Here is an 11,093-nt window from a genome sequence, read left to right as displayed (position 1 = left end):
CTCCAAAAGCCACAAGGCTGCCTGAGGAAAGCCAGGGTTCACTCACCCCTCTTGAATGTCTTCATTTTGGCAAGGGTGCCAGGAAATGTGTTCATGGTCAAAAACAGAGAAGCAACCACAATCAATGATGAAGGGTGGTCTCACCAAGTGGGATGTGTACACATATCAGAAAGTCATAAAGAGTCACGTGAGAGAGAACCTTATGATCTAAAGTCACCCGAACCAGGAAGCCAAAAGATTGGCTCGCTTTAAGCTACCCTTACATGCAAAACTGTAATTATGCTTTTTGGTGGGGTACAGAAACATGCAAAAAGAGCTCAGGCATTCTATTTCAAGTTTCTCTCATTGCCATGACATTCTCAACTAGGTCTTGCCCGAGATTTTCATTACATCTTTTTGAAGAGGGGAACAGCAGATTTTGTAGTTAAAACATAAAATCTTACCCATTCACACATGTCCATCTTTAAAGTTATTCTAGAAGCCTCAGCCAGAAAGGAGTAGCACTGAAAGCCAAGAGAAGTGGCAATACCTGCTTTGAGCAGGGACTCACAGCCCCTGTCTCTGCTGCTTTCCAGATTTATAATCTTCAAAAGCACCAGCTTCTTAATTTCCAATCTGATGGGATTTAGTGTAATTCAAACCCCAGCTGTGTCCTGTCCCTGCCTGCTAAGGGCATTTAATCAGAGAATGTGCTTCTTCTCTAGAGAAAGACCATCCCAAGGTGTTGAGCCAATGTGCTCTTCCATCACAGGATCTGACTTGCACACTCTGAGAGCATAGAAAGAGTTACAGCAAAAGGTTATTTGATTCCATAACATCTTAAAAACAGCAATGACGGTCATATCACTGTTCCAAATTTTAAAGCCAAGAGTGTAAGCATATTATGTTGACTCACGAAGAGATTAGATTTTATAAACCTGATCAATATTCCCCAACAAGAAACCATAAGAAGGCAACAAATCACCTAGTTAAATATGAGCCAGACACAATTCTAAGCATTAGTGATACAAACATAATATAAGGCACATATTCCTAACCTCTGCAGTTTCACTGTCTGGTGAGGAATAAAATTGTCAAATTAATAACAGTTCTATACAAGATCAGGGACTGTGTTAATCAGCTTTCTATTGCTGTGACAAAATACCTGAAATAGACGACTTAATGGAGGAAAGGTTTATTTTGGCTAACAGTTCAAGGGTTCAGTCCATGGTTAGCTGGCTCCATTACTTTTAAGCCTGTGGCAAGGCCAAAACATCATGGCAGAAGGGTGTGACAGAGGAAAGATGCTCACCTTATGGTGGCCAGGAAGCAAAGAGACAGAAAGAGCAAGCCTATGCTGACAAGCCTCCTCCTTCTTCCACTTTTGTTCCATCTGGGCCTCCAGCATGTTGGATGTTGGATGTTGTCGCCATTCAGATCTCTCCTTTCAGTTTTCTGTCTCACAAGCCAATTCTAACTGGAAACACCCCTTCAGATGTACACAGAAGTATTTTACTAGGTTCTTGGACATTTCTCACTCTAAGCAAGTTGGTGATCACAATTAACCATCACATCTTAACCACCAAGATTAGCCATCTTGGAAACCATGTAGTTCAGCACCTGTATATAGATGTACAAAAGATATTTTTGGATGAATGAATGAGCAGAGGCTGTTACAGAAATAGTAACAAAGTCCAATGGGGCCAGAAGACCAAACAACAAATCATACCTGGGGTAGTCAGATGTGGCTTTACTGGTTAGGTAACCTAGGGGTAGTTCCTTCTACTCTTGACTGATGAATAAGATTTACCAGACAAGGAAAAATGTAGAAGAATACCCAGAAGCAGGAATGGCATGAAAGAATGTCATGAGAGACTTGCTATCACCAAGGAAAAGTGAGAAAAAGCTTATTGAGCTAGAGGACAAAGTGTACACCTTGCAATTTGGGACTATGGAGCTGGAGAAAGATGTTGAGGGCAGATGTGACCAAATTATTCAGATTTTATCCTGTAGGAAAAAGGGATGCAACAGAGTCTATAAAATAAGAAATGCACGCAGAAACTTTGTTTCTTAGAGAATCCTAAAATTCACTAGTAGGCAAGAGAAACAAATTACTTTGAGGAGACTTCCATTTTCTTTTATATGCTCTGGTATGTGTGTGTGTGTGTGTGTGTGTGTGTGTGTGTGTGTGTGTGTCTTAGCATTTTCTAAGAATATCATTATACTCTTGATTTTAGGAGCATTTTCAGAAATTATAATCTAGTCTATAGAATGGGAACACAAGTCCAGGAACAATCTTCCTGGAAAATCAAGTCAGTTAGGCCATCCTTTTTCAACATGGCCTTATCTACTTAGTATGTGGGAGTTGGCCCTTCTTTTTTTCAGACACAGAAAGCTTCCTGGAGATGATGTGTATTCCGTATACACTGTGTCTGACTTTACTTAGCATGTGCCATATGACAGGATCACCATGCCACAGCTCATAATTGAAAGCCATATGATGGCTCTCCCTATCCAATTAGAAAACAAAGGATCCAATTAAGAAAAATTAGAAAAGCTGTTAAAAGGAAGCAATCATTTGCCAATGGTGCTGTCCTTACAGTTTAACACAGCTAGAAATTGACCTGTACTTCTTTTTTTCACATTTATTTTTGTGAATTATAAGTTAATCACCCTGTCAATTCCTAATTAAAAGGGCCTGCAAAGAATTTGATCCGAAAGGACTGTCACTAAGAGTTCTGGGTCAAATTGCTCTGTTGTCAAAAATGAAAAATAAAAACAAAACAATACCAACTCTCTCCTGGGAACCCAATATTTTTTCTTATTGTATTGGAGATTAATCCCTGGGCTTCATGCTTACTAGGCAAACACTCTACCACTGAGCTACATTCTAAGCCCATAACTCAAATATATACACACACACACACACACACACACACACACACACACACACACTTTTAAAAGGTTACTTTCTTCAGTAATAATAATCACATCTTATGTCTCCAATTAAGATATATAATCTTTAGGATTCATATTTTTCTCTTTCTTTAGGCCCACGGTTGCAAACTCACATGCTTGGAGGGTCCAGGTGGGTAGCAGAAAAGAGGAAAGAGGAGCAGGTCCAAGCATTATGAAGCAGTAGTTGCTGAAGAAAACTCAAACTTCATTCCTGGCCAAATGGACCAGCGTCTGCTCATCTGGAACTACCGTTGCTTATGTGGGAAACGTGGGCACAATGTTCCCAGACCTTCACATCTTTCATGAGAAGCCAGAAATTCAGAGTCTACATGAAAACTGATATTCAAGGCACCAAATAAACACATGTGAACAGGTTTGACCTAAGAACCTCTATCTCTGTGATCTCAGTGTTAAGCCTTCTGTGATCTCTGATGTTGCAGAGCTTACTCCCCAGAAAATAGTAGTGCACAAAGCAAAGTTTAGAGGTAAGTGTCCGAGACAGAGCAATGTAAAAGAGCAGAAAACAAAGTGCATAGAAGAACTTTCTATTAAGACCCTGGGCAAATTATTTGCTCTGCATGTCTCAAGTTTCTGCTCTGTTAGTAACACACACTTACCTTGCCTCTCAGGACTGTCTAATGGAATTGTATGAAAGAAATTAAAACAGTTAATACACCATGAAATTATACATTGTCCCTAAAGGATGTAGATGATCAGTCTCCACCTTACTGACTATTAATAACTTTTATGGTCTGAAGATGATGAGAAAAATAGTTGGGATCAAACTCTAAAAACCTTGAATGCCATGACAAAATGTATTTTCCTACATCTCTAGTCACTTTTGAGACTCTGAAAGGTTTTGTTTGTTTGTTTTTAGCAGGAAGATAACTTTATCAGTTCTGTAAAGGTTTTCGTGGCAACATTAAGAAGTAGAGTTTGAAGCAGGGAGCAACTGTAGGCTCCATTGTCAGAAGATTATTTTCATAGTACTATTAATGCAGATCTTAATGTAGATGGGGTATCAGATAGAGAAACTGATATTATGGAGCACCATCCATTTGAAGTTGTCCAAGGCTTTACTCACCACTTCCTATTTATTACTGCCAAATACAAAGCACTACCTCTGGTCGCACAGAACTCCCTAGCAGGGCCATTTCTGGCTTAATTTGTGTGTTGGGGTGAGGGAACATGAGAATGTTCTGTAAATCATTTGGTATTCAACAGTCACCAATTTAGGATATTTTGAACAAGACATTCCCAAGTCAAATGAGTGTTCTTCCTACCAGCGTAATTCCCAGATGGTCACGAGGTCTTTCTATCACACCTGGCTCTGCTTTCTGCTTCTTTTATCTTGGGCCAGTATTGCTTTTCTGAATTTCCAGGGGACCACCAAGAAAACCAAGTCTTGGAAAGATTAATTTTGATTAGCTAACATGTATGGGGTACTTGCTATATGTTTGTTATATATATTGTCTTATTTTATTTTCACAGTTTTATGGGGGAGAGATAGCTTATTATCATTGATTCACACTTAAGGAAATAGAGGAGAAAAAAATGAAATTACCAAGTTCATGCAACTTGTAAGAGTTGGATCAATATTCAAATCCAAATAATATGGCTCCAGAGGACCCCAGCTTAACCACAATACCATATAGTCACTCAGGAAATGGAACTAAAGAAATGTAAGCATGTAAACACCCCAAATATTTATACTCCATATGTGGGTAGTCAATTGGTTTTCTATTAACACCTAATAAGAGTTTCAACTTCGTACTAACTTTCATGAAAGAACAAGAGAGATATTATATGACTTCTCAGAGGAATATAGAATAGCTCCATTGTCATGAGGAGATGCTTAAACTTTGTTGATATTTTTGCTTTTATTATTTTAGTATTCATATAGTATTTCATTTATAAACATAATTCTGATCATTTTACTTCCTTATGTAAAGGACAGAAGGGAAACCTCTTTGATCAAGTCTTTAAAAGTATCAGTTTGGTTGGCTTTGACTTTATTTTACATTGTATTATCCAGTGTTAGATCATATTTGTCTGAGTCCAGTTATCATCCACTGAATCACACTACCTAATATTTTATTGACATTAAATCTGGCTCTTTAGGAGCCCTGTGCAAGATGAAAAAATGAGCCCTCAGCAGTCTTCCCCTTAAATATAATTGAAAAAGAGGCAGGCATCAAGACACATCCTGTCTCATGCTGCCAGAGAATGGTCCTGAATCATTCAAATTATGAGAATGTAGTGAGTATTTTGTACAAAAAGATCACAATTTTCTGTAGTAGTATTGTTGAAATAAAAATATCTAGCTGTCTTGGTAAGAGACCTGGAAGAAGAAAAGAACATACAGGCACAGGTACAGGCGCACACACACACACACACACACACACACACACACACACACACCCCTTAAAGATTTATGCATCTTATTTTTTGCTATCTTCTACTTGAAACGAAGCACACAGGGTCCACAAAATTCTCAAGCAAGCAGCTTGATTTTCTAGAACAGTCTTCACTCAATAAAGAGAATGCAGAATGCAAAGATAGCACGGAAAGTGGCTACCCCAGGTCCATGCATGCTCTTTGGATGAGTGAACCAAGACAAATACCCAGAACATGAGCAACAGGAACACCAATGTGATCCACCAAGGAGTTTCCTTATCGAGATGATGGTAGTGTCTTACATACAGCGGAATCACTGACATTAATTGATTCCTATTCCCACATAAGAAAGGAGTATCAAACAACAGCCCCTTCATCGACCTCTCTTGAAGTCTAAATCCCCAAGCAATACTTCTTTCCTGAAGCTCAGCAGCCACAGCAGAGAGTCAGTGAGATTTGCCAACATAACTCATGCAAGTCTGACAGCATATTCTGACATCTTGCTTCAGATCTGGGAACGCCCAGGCATCTATGATACCCAGTGACATCTTCTGCTCACCTTCTCTGCACTTTCAAATGTGTGGTTTACATGGTAGATAAATGCTACAGGGCATAGGCTTTCTGACCAATGTATAAAAAACCCTCAAAAGTCAAGAAATCTGGAAAATATAAAACATTGGCCTGAAAATCCTCCTTTTCCCTTCCTTCTGGCACTATCTAAGCTGATAAGCATATTTGACACACACACATACACTCACATTTTAAGAGCAGAAATGTAACCATTGCTCTAACCATTCTCACATCACTAGCAAAATGTTTTCTAAGTCCATATTGTGCAGCATACTTGAGGATGTGTGGATTTTTCCACATCATTTGGTGACATTTTACACAGTTTAATTTCTGCTCTTTCTTGCTAGACCCTACCTTTTTTTTTTTCCCTCCTTGAAAATATTCCACCAATGGAATTTCCTTTAGCATCTTACCCTGGGCTGGGCTCAGATTCTTTCCTCTCCTTCGACATCTATTTGCCTTGCTGCTGCACAGTTTGCCAGGATGTGTCTGTCCATTAAATTCAAGTCTCCCTGATTGACAGGAGGAGAACAGAGGTGTTCAGCTACACAGGCAAGAAAGAAACCAAGTTACAGAGTACGGATGGCCTTTTGGTAAGGTACATGAAGCCTTAGAGCCCAGGGAGAGATGAACACAGAAGACTTCAGGGAAATAATGTCCAGCTTAGGACATCCTGTTCCATAGACTCTGCACAAGTCCAGGTGAAGGGCAGCTTTTAAGTTGGAGGGGATGAAGAATAGAATTGAACCCAAAATTGGTTTGAGCTCACTATTTTTCTAGCTATCAGTTCTGAGGTCACAGTCACTAAAACTGGAAACTTAAAATTGACTTCAAAAAGGCAAACGCTAACTAGATTTCACACTGGATTTCATTTTACTTGGCATTACAGAAAGAATGCAGGTATTAAATAGACTGTTTCCTGTATACAATAAGGTTAATTAGTAGTGAGGGATGGAAAATCAGTGTAGACATAACTCTTTTCGACAGGTATCAAAAATAATCCCCTGATCCCTACAGACCCCAGCTGCATTGAAAGAGGAGCAATATAAAAGATTCTTTAAGCACAAAATTTTCAAACATTCTCCAGGTGTCCAGGGCACTAGTTAAATAGGCCTGGAGCCCCCTGAGCTGGGGCTGGCTCTTGCTTCATTCCCTTGCTCAAACTTAAAGGCACAACTACTCACACTGAATTTTGAGGTACAGCATAAAGGCTCTCCATACAAAGCAGCTGAGATTGCAAATGGAGACAGACGAGAACAAAAAGAAGAATATATTGAGGCCTGAATGGAACTTCCCTAAGCTCCTTATCAATAAGGTTAATAAGGGTCTATGCAATTTACTGATCACTATGATGCTACAACCCTCTTCCAGCTCCAAATCTCTATGTCGGTACTGGCTTTTAATGCCTTCCACAGCCAATCACATAAAAGTGCCTTTGCCTGCACCCTAGAGAATAAACTCCAGTTCAGTATCCTGGCCTCTATAAAATCTCTGGTCCGTTATTACACTTCTACCTGCCCTAGTTAAGCAGATTAACAGTTATTTCCTAGAAGTTGATATATGAGTTTCTTTGTAATTGAAGCTGGAATACTCAGATATTACTAAAAAATGTATTTCTGAGAAATGCATTCCTTTTTTCTCTGGTTTAATTTTGTTATCCTCAATCATATGCATGATATGAAAAAATCCAAACTTCTATCTCCTCTATAAAATACATGTCATATCAAAAAGGTGACAAGAGGGGGAAAAGTAATTAGTGAGTTCACAGAGTTCAGTAGAAAAGTTAAAATGGAGTAACACATTACTTTTTATGTTAAGATTTCACAAGACAAATCTTGCCTGTGTTTTAATTGCATGTGACCCTGGCAGTCCTACTCTGAAATGAAGTGCCGTAAAATTAAAGATGACAGACGCTCAAAACAAGTCTTGTGATCTTGATTAAACTACAAAGACCACACTCTCTCTCTGCTGAAACTCAGATATCATGGGCTGTTTTATTTGGGGAATTGCTTCATTAATGCCTCCTTTGACTAGACATGTTTATTATTAAAAAAATACTGAATATGGTGATATCTTGCATAGCTAAATAATTCCAAAAAGCAAGTTATAAGTGAAGCGTGTTTAAATAACCCAAAGACTTAATCCATTTTATAAATGTTCCCAATTTATATATATGCACACACAGATATAAATCACATGTATATATGTGTATATACACATGTACACCCACCTTTGATACATATATTACTTATTCATATCTAGGAATCCCTACCACAGCCTAAGAAGTAGAACGATTAATCTGTCAGATTTCCTTACAGCCATGTGAAGTTTCCCAGGCCACAAAAACATACAGAACTTACATTATCCTATAAAAATGACTTCTCAAAAACACTATTTGGAATTTTAAACTTTTCAAGTGTAGTCTGAGAAAAGAACTGGATGTGATTTACACCTGATTCTTCAAAATTAATGCCAAATCATTCTACCTAAATCATATGACATAGAATACATGGTTTGAAATTTTGCTTCTCACTTGTTAAGGAAGAGCAAGATGTTGAGAGAAAAGTCTTAATTTGATTACACCATTTAGGTGTCTCCTCTGGAAATTCACATGGGTAAGATAGTGGTCCTGATTTAATTCTGAAGTCTTCTGGGTCAAGTCTTTAACCCTGTCATGAATAGGTCAAGGTCTCATCTCTAGAATCTCCCATGCTACAAATGTCTATGATTTCATTATTTTGTCCAATTCCAAGAATATTATTTTCAAATGATAATTTCATTTTAGAATATAAAAAGCACCATATTTTAATATGCCCTACATATATGGATAATTTAACAGAGACACATAGATTCACCTAAGAATCAAAGCTGGGAAATCTGGTTACCAGAATTCATTTTTTATAGCATATTTGTTATTCCAGACAAGTCTCCATAAACATCTGTCTCAATTTCTTCAAGTTCAAAATACATATGACAATTTCTGTCTTATCTAACAAAAAAAAACCTTTACGAGAATAAAGTACAATAACCTATATTAAACACCCCTTGAAAAGTATAAGACCTAATGCTTCCTCATCAGTATTATTTTTTACTACAATTATGCCACCAATTCTCTTCAGCATACAGAAGGCTTTTGCATTTACCAATCAAATGTTCCCTCAATTTATAATGGTATATCTTTAAAAAGTTGCCCATTTGACTTTAAAATTAAATGGTTGTCCCTAGATATTTTCTCAAACTGTCAAAAGCCCTCAAGTTTTATATTTGTCATATCTGTAATATAAGAGATTTTATTTGTCAGAAGAACTCAGGTTTCTGAACAAAAGAAAGTGTTGATTAGAACTTGGTTGTTTGTAGTTTTGATGGATTACAATATGCTAAGGAACTACAGTCTCATCTACTTACTGTCTTTCCATCTTTCTCTGCCTTGAAGTTTACTTCTCTTTGTATGCCTCTCATTATCTTTTGCTATCCCTTTTGCTATCAGTAATATCCTCTCTCTATCTCTTTGTCATTATTTCTGCCCCCTACCTTCACATTTAGAGCAGAAGTCTTAACCTCAGATTCATGGTTCCCTAATCCTCTGGGCTTGGGTAGATACCAGAACTTTCATGATGGACTGTTCATTTTTCTGGATTCAGATTCTGGAGTTTTATTGTATTCTTAAAGAGGTCTGTGATGAGGAATTCACGTTCCACATTTATCTTTCCACATATCAAAACACTACTACCTTATGTCTGATTTAAACCTCAAATGGATCTAGGTCAACCAAACCCCAAATTCTACCAGGTCCTAAGGAGTCCACATGGCTTCCTGTCTGGCTTCCTGACAGTACATCTTTGTCCAAGGAGTTAAATATAGATTCAACAAAACCAGGTAGTATGTATCAGAAAGTGAGGATTCAGTCTTGAGGGGAACTATCATTTAAATTTTTTGAAATAAATAAATAAGGGCACTCATGAAATTAAGATATTTGTACCTGTTATTCAATAGAGATATTTAGTATTTGAAGAACAAATCCAGAAACAACCACAAGTGGTCCATTCTCATAATGCTCATGTGTACACTGTGCCAGACACATATCCTGGGCCTGCATAGTACTTCTACATCATTAGCTGCCACACATCAAAGGAAATGTCATTGCTTTTAACAGGATTACATAAAACCCAGTAACAAGCGGGAAGACTAGCTTTAGACTAAATAACTGGCCAGTAATTTGGATGTTTAACTAAATGATTGACTGCCAAATTGACAAGTCATCCACACTGAACTAGCCACTATTCCATGAATTTTCATGACTAGGATCACAATGGTTCATTTGCATGTGTGAAATTTCACTGTGAAGCTGGCTTTTGAACTGGCTAGTGGAGCCAAAGATGTGTTCTGTAGTGCCATGCATTAGTGCCCGACGAATGCCATCACAGAATAGCATACATCTTCCCAGTCCCTTGTGTACAAATATGTAAGTAGAAGGGCCAATCAACATGGACCATAATCACTACAATGTAAAAGTGCAGGGGGAAATTGGAACATTGGAAAACTAAGATTAGCAACAAATGAACATTAGGACAAGAAGACAAAAATTTAAACTCTTTATGCCACAGGAAACATTTGGGATTTTCCTGGGAGTACTGCTAAGAGTAACTTCTTATGCAGCATATTCATCAAAATTTGAATATCTTTCTCATCATTATCAACAAACAGCTACCAACCACCTCTTCAGTATAATACAATGAGACAGACACATGGACGGCTAACATGGCCCCATGAGACAAATTCTTTCCCTAAAGGGATTTATGGTCTATTCATAGGTAAAGAGACATGAGGCAGAAAGAGAGAAAGAAAGAAATAGAAATACAGACAAACAGACAGAAAGACAGAAAGAAAGAAAGAAAGAAAGAAAGAAAGAAAGAAAGAAAGAAAGAAAGGAGGATAGAAAGAAAATAATAACCCAATTATTTCCCAACTTATTCCAGATATTCTATACCAGTTATATTGCAATGATGTCATATTTCAAACATAAATGTAAGCTTAGAAAGCTTACACAATTGCTTAAAGGAATAGAATAGAAAGTGGGTTTTTTAATATCTACCTTTAGACGAATATTTTTAGCTTCACCAAAGTGAAAAAACAAGAAGTGTTGCAGTAATACTCAAAATCTGTTTACTGAAATATTATTTATAACAGAA

This window comes from Heterocephalus glaber, unplaced genomic scaffold (assembly GCF_053883595.1).
Source record: "Heterocephalus glaber isolate CG9 unplaced genomic scaffold, H.glaber_assembly_v1.0 deba00000347, whole genome shotgun sequence".
NCBI lineage: Eukaryota > Metazoa > Chordata > Mammalia > Rodentia > Bathyergidae > Heterocephalus > Heterocephalus glaber.
This window is presented reverse-complemented; position numbering follows the sequence as displayed.